Consider the following 12,806-nt stretch of genomic DNA (forward strand, 5'->3'; position numbering starts at 1 on the left):
GGTGAGGAATTTCCTGGTGCTCCATTGGTTATGACTCCAGGCTTCCATTGCAAGTGGCACAGCTTTAAACCCTGGTAGAGGAATTAAGATCCTATAAGCCTCGTAGCACAGGCCCCCCTCCCTCAAAAAAGAGAGAGAAATAAAGAAAGAAAACAAAGGGTGGTGGGATGTGTAGACACTGGAGCCCTCATGCGTTGCTGGTAGAAGTGTAGAATGGTGCAGCTGTTGAGGAAAATAGTTTGGAGGGTTCTCAAAAATTACCCATAAAATTACCATGAAAGTGAAAAGTGTTAATTGCTCAGTTGTGTCTGACTCTTTGCAACCCCTTGGACTGTATCTTGCCAGGCTCCTCTGTCCACGGAATTCTCCAGGCAAGAATACTGGAGTGGGTAGCCATTCCCTTCTCCAAGGGATCTTCCCAACCCAGGGATCAAACCCAGCTCTCCTGCATTGCAGGCAGATTCTTTACCATCTGAGCCACCAGGGAAGGTCAGCAATTCTAGTCCTAGGTGTATATCCAAAAAAGAATTGAAAATAGGCCCCCTCAAACAGATACTAATATACCAATGTTTCATAGCAGCATTATTCACAACAGCCATAGAGGTGGAAACAACTCAAGTGTCCATCAACAGATAAATAGATAATTAAAATTTGGTGCGGATATACAATGGACTATTATTATTCAGCTACAAATAGGAATGAAGTTATGCTACATGCTATAAGACAGATGAACCTTGAAGACATTATGCTAAGTGGGAAAAACTGGACACAAAAGGATAACCATCATATGATTCTGCTAATATGAAATATCTAGATAGGCAAAGTCATAGAGACAGAAAGTATATTAGTGGTTACCAGGGGCTGAAGGGACTGGAAAATGGGAGGTCATAGCTTCACGGGTACAGAGATTCTGTTTGAGGCAATTAAAAAGTTTTGGATATAGACAGTGGGGATGGTTGTATGACACTGTAAATGTAACTAATGCCACTGAACTTAGAAAAAGATTTAAATGGCTAAGTTTATCGTGCATATATTTTACCATAGTTAAAAAACTTTTTTAATCCAACAGGAAAACACATTGGGCCAAGACCCTCTTTGGCAAGAACTCTGCTCTGTCTTTTCGGAATTAAGGGAGCCCTGTGTAGGGTGGACCCTCTATAAAGTGAGAGTGGGAGACCAATTGTACTGTCCCTCTTTCTCTTTGTCAGCTGCCCCCAAGTCCCCAAACTGCCCCCTCTTCTAGCCCAAGGCACGGGGGGCAAGTTGGCCAGAAAGGGGCCAACCTGGGCCTCCTCCGAGAGCAGATGGCTTCTCTCGCCTCCTCTCTCCCCACCCCCGGCCCCCTAAAGAAGAAGAGACCTTTCCAGAATACATCATCTCACTGGTGCTGTACATGTTGAATTTAAATTCATACTTTGTACCACCTTTGATTTCAAAGCGGATTACACCTCTGCGGTGAAAGGCAACCCCAGCGCAGGGCCTGAGCCGGCCTCCTGGGCCGCTGCTGGGCCCTGAAGCATTGTTAACTCCTTCCAATTCATTAGGTCTAATCCTGGTGGCGCTGAGTAAGGGGCCCTGGGCCGCACCCGGCACTCGGGACCATATGTGCCCATTGTATCTCTCAGCTGCTAATCTTGCGCCATTGTGGGCACCAGTGCACTGGACAAGGGCTCTGGTCCCCTACACTCAGCCAAGAGAGGGTCCTGACCCTCAGTGGGAGGGCAGTCGGGGTCTGGCTCAGCTCCACCCCCAACCCACAAGCCTTTTAGAGAGTGGCCCCAGGGAGCACAGGGTGGGAGTCAGAGAGGGGTGGAAAGATGGACACTTGCCTGCCCTGCTAAGGTTCTCTCCACCAACATACACTTGCTTACTAAACACCCAATGTGAATGCACACTCATGTGCACACTTATTCCACACCCACACTCACTCTGCAATACACTTGTGCAACATGTCCACATGCTCACAACACCCAGCAGCATACCTGTGCACCAAGCACATGCGCCACCAGACACAACCACTCTTGTGCACACTCACACAATCACCCTGTGCTCATGACAGTCAACCTCCAGGGGTATCCCCATGTGCCCTACATACTCTTACACCTCACACAGGCAGACATGTACACACCCATGTACCCTCAATATACCTGATCACTCAAGTATGCCCACCCACACACCTGTATCTACCCACTCACATCTACCTGGTCCATTTTACAGAACTTTCCTAGTTTGTTTTTTTAAAAAAAGAGTCCTGGGTATATATTTGGAGAAAACCATATTTCCAAAAGATACATGCATACCAATGTTCATAGCATCACTGTTTATGATAGCCAGGACACAGAAGCAACCTAAGTGTCCATCCACAGAGGAATGGATAAAGAAGATGTGGTATATATACACAATGGAATATTACTCAGCGATGAAAAAGAACAAAATAATGCCATTTGCAGTAACATGGATGGACCTAAAGATTGTTCTACTGAGTAAAGTAAGTCAGACAAAGACAAGTATCATATGATATCACTTATATGTGGAATCTAAAAAAAAGTGTACAAATGAACTTACCTACAAAACAGAAATAGAGTTACAGATGTAGAACACAGACTTATAACACAGGTTACTAGAGGGTAAGGGGGGTAGGGATAAACTGGATATAGGGATTAACATATACACACTACTATATATAAAATAGATAAGTAATAAGGACCTACTGTATAGCACAGGGAACTCTACTCAACTCTGTAATGGCCTATATGGGAAAAGGATCTAAAAAAAGAGGAATAAAAACACATATGTAAAACTGACCCACATTACTGCACAGCAGAAGCCAACACAACATTGTAAATCAACTACACTCCAATAAAAAATTTTTTAAAAGAGCCCCCTCACTCCCACCCCTGTCCCCCACCTATTGCAATGCCCAGGATGTTAGTCCTGGAAGGGGCTTGAATGTGAATTGAGTCCATCTGTCTCATTTACAGATGGGCAGACACCGGACAGCAGAGTGACAAGGCCCAGCAGGCAAAGTGGAAGCCTGGGAGGAGCGGGACCTGCCGTGAGCAGCTCTGCCCCATCTTGCTGGTTGACTTTGAGAAATTCTCTTAAGACCCTAGAGCTCCCTGCTTCCTCATCTAACTAAAAAGAAAATGGCACTTACTTATTTATTTTTGGCTGCGCTGGGTCCTTGTTGCCGCTCATGGGCTTTCTCTACTTGCAGTGCATGGGCTTCTCCTTGCAGTGGCTCCTCCTGTCATGGAATACAGGCTCTAGGTGCCCATAGCTGTGGCACAAGGGCTCAGTAGTAGTTACGACCTCCCGGGTTCTAGAGTGCTCAGTAGGTATGGCTTGTGGGTTTAGTTGCTTCACGGCTTGTGGAATCTTCCTCAGCCAGAGATCAAACCAAAGTCTCCTGCACTAGGTGGCAGATTCCTATCCACTGTACCCCCAGGGAAGTCTAGAAAAAGATATTTGTAAGAGCAGCGGACCCACAGGACTGCGGTGAGGATAAGACAAAACAATCTGTGTCCAAGTGCTTTGTGAACGCAAAAGTGCCCCACACCAGTGTGTGTCCCAAATGGGCTTCCAGGGTGACTCATGAAACAGCAACAATGGGAAGACCAGAACCCAGAGCTCTGGACTCTGCCCAGGCTCCCCACTGCCCAGGGCTTTTCGGGAGAGAAAGAATGCCTTCCCAGACCCCGGGTCCGGCAGGAAGGAGCCAAACAGCCCACAGCTGGGCCGGTCCTTGCTCAGGACGCCCCCACATGGGACCTGAATCTTGAGAGAAAGCAGGTTTTCCAGGTGAAAAGAGTGAACAGGGCATGTCTGGCCACTGATGACTCCACGCCTGGGCTCCGAGGCTGGCGCTCAGGTCTCTGAGAGCTCCCTGAAATGCAGGCTGGCTGCAGGTGACACTCCGCTGGGAGAGGGGGCAGAGGCCACCATGTCACCGCTGCTGTCCCCACACGGAGCCCCTAAGGCCTACCAAATGCAGAGGCCCCGGCCCAGCACCACCTGTCTACCTGCCATCAGTCTTTCTGGCCACCTGTCCACACTTAGGGCTGCCGAGGGAGAGGGCTGAGGGGAAGGTTGGTCGGGGGAGGGGCCGGTTCTGTTTCATCTGATGATTTTCTCAAACCAAGAAAAGGAACCGGCACACACTGGAGTCAGCTCCTACCTCACAAGAGCCGAGCATGTACACACATACACACACACACACACTCTACTTTCCAACTCTGTGTTCAGGGACACCAGAGTTGACAGCTTGAAACCAGCTATGATGGAAGGATTTATCCTACAGAAATGGGTGAATGCTACCAGCCGGGACTTTTTCCCCAGAGAGCCAGTTGATAAACATTCAGCAGCATCCCAGGAAGCATCAGCCTGGAGTCCTGTCTCCTTCATCATCACCGGCAGACCCCCAGCCCCTGTTCACAGTGCTGATCCCAGATCCAGAACGCCAAGGGAGCTCGGGACTCCCAGAGCCACAGAGCCACTTGTTAATTAATTGCACTAATTATCAGGGATGAGGTCGGACATCTGGACCCTGCCCCGGGTGAGTTCAGACCCTCAGCACACTCTGGCTGAGGACAGTTGCCCACAGGGACATCATCTCCAGTGTGTCAGACCTGGACTCCCTCCCTCGAGAGGCACAGAGCTCCCCCCACACTCTGAGCATCCCAAAGGGAGGGGACGCCAGATCAGGCTGGGGTCAGGAGCCCTAAACTACATCCCCACCAAAGGCTATTCGCCCCATCCTAGTCACCTCTGGAGTGAAGAAGGGTCGTGGGGAGGATGCCCTGCCTAGGGCTGGAAGGAGCCCTTTGAGCTGGGAGAGCCACTGGGTCCCTCCTCGGAGCCCTGCTCGTCTCCCCTGGAGCCCATGGACCGCTTGGTCCCCTTCATCCTCAGCACCCAGGGCCACTTACTGGCGTCTCCATTTGAATATTCCTCTAGGTTCTCAGAGGTAATGTTTCTCAGACAAAAGCAAAACCATAAAGATCTATCATCCCTGCTATTCATTCATTCATTCAAAAAACTACTGATCAAACACTGACTTTGAGTCATGCACTATGCCAGGCATTGAGCCTGCAGCTCTAATCAACACATGATATATACATACAATGGATAGTATACAGTCATGAAAAGGAATGAGATTCTGATACATGCTACAACACATGTGGACCTTGAAAATGTTGTGCTAAGTCAAATAAGTCAGACACAGCAAGACCAAAATTGAACAATTCCACTCACATGAGGTATAGGCAAATTCAGGGACAGAAAGTAGAATAGGGGTTACCAGGATTTTTGGGGAGGAGGGAATGGGGAGTGATTGTTTAAGGGGGATGGAGTCTGTGTTGGAGATGACGAAAAAGTATAGGATACAGACAGTGGTGATGGTTACATAACATTGCAAATGTTCCTGATGTCACTGAACTGTGTACACTTACAAATAATTTAAATAAATATTGTTTTATATATATCACACAGTAAAAACACAAAACAGAAATCTTTATCTTCATGGAGCTTAGATTCTAATGGAAAGAGAGAGCAAAAAAAAAATAAGTAAAAATATATGAAAGATAGTGACAAGTGCTATGGAGAGAAATTAAGTCAGAGAAGGGAGTGCCGGGGGAGGGCTATGGAAATAAACAGGATGGTCAGGAAGACCCCACAGAGAGAGAGGACCTTCCAGCGAAGGCATGAAGTGGGTGAGAGTACATGGACGTCTGGGGGGACATAGACAAAGGCCCAGAGGTGGGAGCAGGTCTGGGGCCCACGAGGTACAACAACAGGGCAGTGGAGGGAGCAGAGGGCAGGGGGTGGGAGAGGAGGTGGAGAGGAGAAGGGCTGATGGGATACAGGCCGGAGCACACCTGGAGGACTCATCACACACCCAGCTCACATCCATGAAGCCCTGCTGCACCCCAGGACCTCCTAGGCCCCTCTCCCCAACCCAGACCTGCCCCTCACACACCCAACCCACCTCTCGGGTCCATCCGTCCATGGACCCTCCTCCCATCTCTAAACTCAGCCCCCTCTGTGTTCCCCCCTCAGGTATCTGGATACCCTCCTGAACCCCCTCCTCCCAGTCTCACTGCAACTACACTCAGATGCACACTCTAGTTCCCATCTATATGGCCCTCAGCCAGGCCCCCAGCCCGGGGCTCTCCCACAAACTTTGTCCCCACTTCTCAGATGGGTACATCAAGGCTCAAACAGAAGGACACCAGCTACTTGACCTAAGGTTTCCTAATTCTGCTTCAGCAGGAGGAGGAAGGCTTGAGTCCCATCCCAGAAAACAGTATCTTAAAGCTCCTGGAGGTAGCCCGCACGTGTGTGTATGTGTGCGTGCGTGCGCATGCCTCCCCGAGGCTCATACTCCAGAAGAAATGCCTGCCACAGACCTCAGCGGGCAGAAAAGGAAAGGTGATTGGAGGAGGGAAGCTCCAGCTCGGCATAGCAGCCCAAAGATGTTCTTAGCAGAAGAAAACTACCAGTGCATGTTGAACGTGCTCAGGACCACCCACCCCAGCCCCTCTGGCCTTATCACCCTCTCTGGCTCCCACCTTCCTTCCCCTACAGTCTACTGTCAACCCAGCAGCCACAGGGACCCCATTAAGCCTAAGTTAGATTACGTCTCCCCCGACTCAAACTCTGCAACGGCTCCCTGCTTCCTGCAGAGCCCTCCAGTGACCCACCAGGACCACTCTATCCATAACCAGTGCCCTTCCCTCTCAGCGCCCCCCTCCCACCATGCTCTCCCCTTCTCATTCCACTGGCTTCATTCATTGACTCTCCTCCAGTGCCCCAGGCCCTGTCCTGTTTCGGGGCTTTTGCACTAGCTGTTCCCTCTGCCCAGAAGTCTCTTCCCCCAGAATTCTGCACGGCCCCTCTAGACCAGGTCTTTGCTCAGCTGTCATCTTCTCCGGGAAGCCCTCCTTGACGACCCTACTTAAAACCTATTCCACTCCCACAATTGCCTCCACACCCCTTTTGTCTCTTTCACTCACCAGCTGATGTTATTTACCGTCTCCTTCAGCTTGGATGTAAACTCCCTGAGGGCAGTCATTTCTGTCTCTTCATTGCTTGTCCCCAGTGCTTAGAACCATCCCTGCACCTAGTCTGTTTTCCATCAAATGAATGAATCTACCAGGAACTCCAATGGAGAGTGAAGCTCCCAGGGAAGGCGCGAGGAAAAGGGAAAAAGAAGAAAACTGGCATTTGTCTTAGCCTTTGGGTAGCTCAGATGATAAAGAATCTGCCTGTAGTGCAAGAGACCTGGGTTTGATCCCTGGGTCTGGAAGATCCCCTGGAGGAGGAAATGGCAACCCACTCTAGTATTCTCGCCTGGAGAATCCCATGGGCAGAGGAGCCTGGTGGGTTTCAGTCCATGGAGTTGGAAAGAGGACTGAGCAACTAACACTTTCACTTTTCACTTTCTGTAAAATGAACACCTCACATTCAGGAGATTGATGGTCAGAGAGGTGAAGTAACTCGCCCAGGGTCACACAGCTTAGAAAGCGGGGGAGAGTGAGGCGTCTCTGCTTCAAAACCCATTTACTTGACCCTGTGCTGCCTCCACAATGTCGGCTCTTGACCTCCTGGATACAATCCCTCTGCCCTTCCTCTCTGCCCTCTTTGTTCCACTAAATGCTGTTTCCAACAGTTCTCCCTCCGCTCCTACATCAGGCAACAATCCCATTCCTCACCCCTCCCTTCCCCTCACATCATTCCCACTGGGAATCCTGTTCTGAAAAACCCTGGCCCGAATTCTGAGTTCTATTACCAAGAACCCATGTGACCTTAGGCAAGGTCCTGCCCTCTGCACCCTGTGCTTTCTCACTGGTAAGCTCAGGGGCTGCATTAGAAGACATCTAGGTCCCTTTGCGCCTGCTTGAGATGGGATGACCGCCTCCACGTGCCCCCAGTCCACACGCCCCTCCCCTTTCCCCCCACCCAGAGGACCTGCGCATGCTTCAGTGTTCCTGGGGGCGGGGCGGGGCAGGATGGAGGGGGGCGGGGCAGGGGGAACGAATGAAGTGAACACCCTTGAACCACTCCAAGCTTCAGCGGGTGAGGGCTGCAGCTGGGACCAGGTCGAGGGACCCCACCCAGAGGAAGGGGCCGGAGAGGAGCTGCTAAGGAGAACAGAATTGAGGGAAGACCCTAGGTGGGCATGGGGATGAGTGTGGTCTTATAGCCCTCTCAGAACCCATCAGTTGCAGGGTGATCGCCGCCACCATTATTGAGCGCGTGCTGTGTAACCTGTACCACGTTAACAGCTTCACACACATTAATCTCCTTTCAATCTCCCAGCTATCCTGGGAGGTTGGTCCTATTACTAGCCCCCATTTTATAGGTGAGAACACTGAGGCTCAGGGAGGCCAAGTGACCCGACCATGATCCCACGGACAGAAAGAGGCAGAGTCGGGATTAGAACTCAGTCCTTTCTGAGCCCAAAACCCCTGCCCTGTTTTGCAGCCTTTAGGTGGGGCACCCACCACCCCGCCTCTCCCAGAATGCCCCAGTTCCCTCAGTCTCATATTTAGGGTCATCGATTGATTATTGATGGATGCATTTGTGGTCTGGCTCTGGGGCCTCTCAGTCAGGCCCTGGGCAAGGACAGGAACAGGGGTGGGGGCGGGGGTCCTCCAACCCCAGGAAAGGCCCTCGGGCTGCCCCCACCCCAGCGCCTGCTTCTGGCGGCCAGCACTGCCAACTCAACTCACCTTCCCTCCGCCTCTGGATTTAAAGGCACAGTGACAATTAATCACCCAACGACGTGGAGGGCAGGCTGCAGAGGAGTTAATTAATTAGGGAAATTTCTCCCAGCCCTTTGAAGGTGAAATGTGTGGGGAGGGGACAGGGCCAGAAATCGTTATTATTCAAGCTGAACAAGCTGACTCTGAGAGAAGTCTTCAGGAGTGGCTCCAGGGGGGGCTTTGGTAGGGTGGGGGCAGCTTTTACCATCACCACGCCCCCATTTAGGAAAAGGGGGCTTTTACCAGGAAAGCTCTGGGCATGCCCAAGATGGCCCTCCTCAGCCCAGCTCTAGGCCTCCAGCCTCCAAGGCCAGGGTCTCCCTCCTTTGTCAATGGGATGTGTGTGCATGTTAGTCAGTCAGGCGTGTCTGACCCTTTGCATCCCCATGAGCTGTAGCCCACTAGGCTCCTCTGTCTATGGGATTTCCCAAGCAAGAATAGTGGAGCGGGTTTCCATTCCCTTCTCCAGAGGATCTTCCCATCGCAGGAATCAAACCCAGGTCTCCTACATTGCAGGCAGATTCTTTACCATCTGAGCCACCAGGAAGCCCTGCCAATGGGATGGGGCATCCCTAGAGGCAGATGAGTCTCTAAGAAGCAGAAGAAGAAAGGCAAAGCTGATTCTGGCACCTCTTCACCAAATAAAAGCAGCCAATGATATTGCATGTGCCAAAGCCCCCACCCCTACCCCGTGGAATGACCTGAGTGTTGTTTTCATAGCTTGGATGCTCCAGACACACAGATGCCTGGCAGGGAGCTCCATCAGCCCAGGCTCAGGGAGGAAAACTGGGCAGGGGTGAGCTTGGTCATAGAAGTGGGGGCAGGAGGGTCATAAGCCCCCTTCCCCTCTGCCACTGTGGCCTTGAGGGGTTGATTCTCTTGTGCTGGAGGGGGCTCTGTGCTTTCTGCCAGGCTGGGCAGCTGGCCCTGGGGACACACTCTCACCCACTGATGGAGCAGGTGGGCGGTTGACATGGTCATGAGAGTAAGGGCAGCAGGAAACCCCGTCCCCCCAACCGCACATTAACTATCACCCTCTGCGGCATCAAGACTCAGAAGCTAGAGAGACACTGTGCTAAGAGAGATGCTTGAGACCTGGTCCCTACCTCGAAGGCCCCCACGATGGGGTCAGACCGTCTTATGCCATTGGCAGACAAGCCAAAGTTGAAGTCAACACAGGCCCCGATTCAGAATGATCAGGGGTATCAGGAAAGACTCGATCAGGGCAAACACCTGAAAAACAGTAAAAATCTCAACAGGCAAAGGAATGGATGGAGGTGGCACTCACATGGTGCCTCTGGGGAAGGGTGAGATGGTGAGCAGCCAGCCGCTCTGTGGAGTGGATGATGGGACATGGGGAGGAGAGCAGGTGGGCCCCAGCGGCAGATGGTCTTATATGCTGGGACTGGACAGGATTCAGACAGTGGGAGGGCTTTAAGGCAGAGTTGCCATGACTGGAGAGCTCTGGGCTTGAGAAAGAATCCCCTGGCAGCTGGGGGGGTCAGTGAGTTCACTGGGGAGGGGTGAGGCAAGATGGGAAACCACTGAGGATGCAGGTCTCACAGTCCAGGAGAGAGATGATGTTGGCTTCAGCCAGGAGGTAAAGCACAGGGGAAGCGACTATGGTTTATTGTTCACCTACTATGTCCCAAACATTGCACTGGACACTTTCATCATCTTCTCCCTCCATCTTGGGATTTGTATTATGTCCAGGAGTTGGGGGCAGCTAGGGATCTAATAGAGAAGGAAATGACAACCCACTCTGGTATTCTTGCCTGGGAAATCCCATGGACAGAGGAGCCTGGCGGGCTACAGACCATGCGGTCGCAAAGTCAGACACAACTTAGCAACTGAGCAACAGCAAGGGAGCTAGTAAAGCTGAGGTGAGTAGGTTCTGCACACCTGAGCAGGTGTCTTTTCTCCATTCTCTACTCTCCCCTCCCCCTGGAAACCTCCTTCCCACCCTGCAGGAGGGTCAGGGGCCTGGGAACCCTGCTGGTGCCCAGCTCAGGGACCCCCACGCAGAAATCGTGAAAAGCAATGTCATGCAGCCGACACCACCCCCTACCCCCCCATCCCCACCCCCTCCAATCATTTGTACGACAGGAAAAGGACCTAATCCCGAATCTGAAAAACTATGTGATGGAGGATTTACAGTATTAGAAGGCAAACAGTGGCAGGTGTAATTAGGAGAAAAATTTGTCATGCTCTCGACTTGGGGAAGGGAAGGGAAGGTCTGGCATCACAATCTCCCCGGTGTTTACCCAGTGTGTGCACACACGCGGGGGAGCGGGCGCTGGCCACGGGCAGATTAATATTTGATGCAAGGAAGAGAAACGCATGCTGTTCATGTTTATTTAGGATATTGTGAAATACAGTGAAATTTGCAATTTTATTGGATTTGGGGGGGACGGTGTTTTGGAGAAGTCTTAAGCTGCATGGTAGGACACGCACATGTCTCTGGAGCATACCAGCTTCGGCTTTGGCGGTGAGCCCTCTCGACCCCCCTTCCCAAATCCAAACTTCTAGTTCCATTCCCCCTCCTGAAATGAGAGACGATTGGCCCCAGGGGTATGGGGGGAATAAGAGAAATCTCAGCTGGGCCTCTTAATCTGGAGTTTAGTGGCATGTGGTGGCACAGAGAGAGGCCGTCTCAGGGAGTGGGGGTTCTTGCCGATTACAGTAGGGCTGGAAGCCACGCTTGGGCAGCTTTAGGCACTGGTGTCCGTGGCTGGTGTTAGTGGGGGGTGCCTGGGAGGGGTAGGGAGAAAGGGCAGAGTGAAATAGAGAGTCTTTCTCTTTGTATTCAGGAAACTGGGTGATGGGAATTCCCTGGTGGTCCAGTGGTTAGCCATCAGCACCAAATTTTTTAGAACTGTGAAAACAAAAGAAAGAAACTGGCTGATGGATAGAGCCTTAAAAGGCGGGAGTCTAAACAACTTCTTTCATTCAAGGGTTCAACTTTCCCATTTCCTTTTTCCACATGGTCATCTAGCCTGCGCTTCCACGTCTCCAGTGTTGGGGAATCTCATGAACTCATTCCACTGATGAACACTCCCCATGGAAAACTTTCCCTTAGAAACAGTTTCCAAGGTACACAGTCAGGTTGGTGGCCGGAGGAGGGGCAAGGGTGAGGTCATACATGCTCTCTTTTGTGTTAAAATAAAGGATTTGGATGATAGATAGATAGATGGAAAAATAGATTGATCGATCAATAGATAGATACATATCTGTGATGCACAGTCCATTTCTGAAAAAAAACATAAACATTGGTAATAGTGATTGTTTCCGGAGAGGGAAACTGGATGACTGGGAAGCTGGGAAGTCTGGGAAGGGAGCGAGACCTCCTTTTCACTGTATATATTTGACCAGTTTGAACTTTTCATCATATGCACATAGTACTTTTTGTGAACAAAAACACTATTTACTTTTTAAAAGAGAATATTTTCTACTCAGAGAATAGGGTGAGAAAAAGAGAAAACAGTGTGGTATAAAAAAAGAAATATGGGGACTTCCCTGGCAGCCCAGTGGTTAAGGCTTGCCTGCCAAAGCAAGGGATACAGGTTCGATCCCTGGTCGAGGACCTAAAATACCATTCGAGGTCAAGAAGCCAAAACATAAAACAGAAGCAATACTACAATAAATTCAAAAAAAGACTTTGAAAATGGTTCATATGAAAATCTTCCTTAAAAGAAAGAAATAGGAGAAATAGGGGAGCAGTTGAGATAAAGGACTACGAGGACACTAAAAACGCAAGAGCAGAACACACGCACACAGAGAAATTACACCAATCGTTACACTGAACCAAGGTCCGTCTGTCTCCTTGGAGCTTCTGCCCACTTTCCCGTTGCGCTAGTTCTATCAACTGGGTCACATAGAAATCCCTTCCCTCTGCCTACAGCAGCTCTAATGGTATTTGAAGATAGAATGAAATTCCACAAGAGTGGGTCTGGTACCTATAACCATCTGAGCTGGACTGGATCGAGTCCACGCCCCCACCCAAGCTTCTCTCCTTCACCACATTCACTGCTCTTTTCCTCA

General features: G+C 50.6%; 1 long non-coding RNA gene across 1 annotated transcript in view; it reads right to left on the reverse strand.

Moving 5' to 3' along the window:
* Positions 1–11,108: 11,108 nt before the first annotated feature.
* The window catches only part of LOC145543431 (uncharacterized), a 77,101-nt gene continuing 75,403 nt past the window's right edge, over positions 11,109–12,806 (reverse strand). The window contains exon 5 of the long non-coding RNA XR_014080712.1: positions 11,109–11,640. This is a non-coding gene — a long non-coding RNA (uncharacterized LOC145543431). The remainder of the gene's footprint in view (positions 11,641–12,806) is intronic.

The sequence above is a fragment of the Giraffa tippelskirchi genome, chromosome 3 (genome assembly GCF_054371585.1).
Source record: "Giraffa tippelskirchi isolate mGirTip1 chromosome 3, T2T-mGirTip1v1.2.pri, whole genome shotgun sequence".
Classification (NCBI taxonomy): Eukaryota; Metazoa; Chordata; class Mammalia; order Artiodactyla; family Giraffidae; genus Giraffa; species Giraffa tippelskirchi.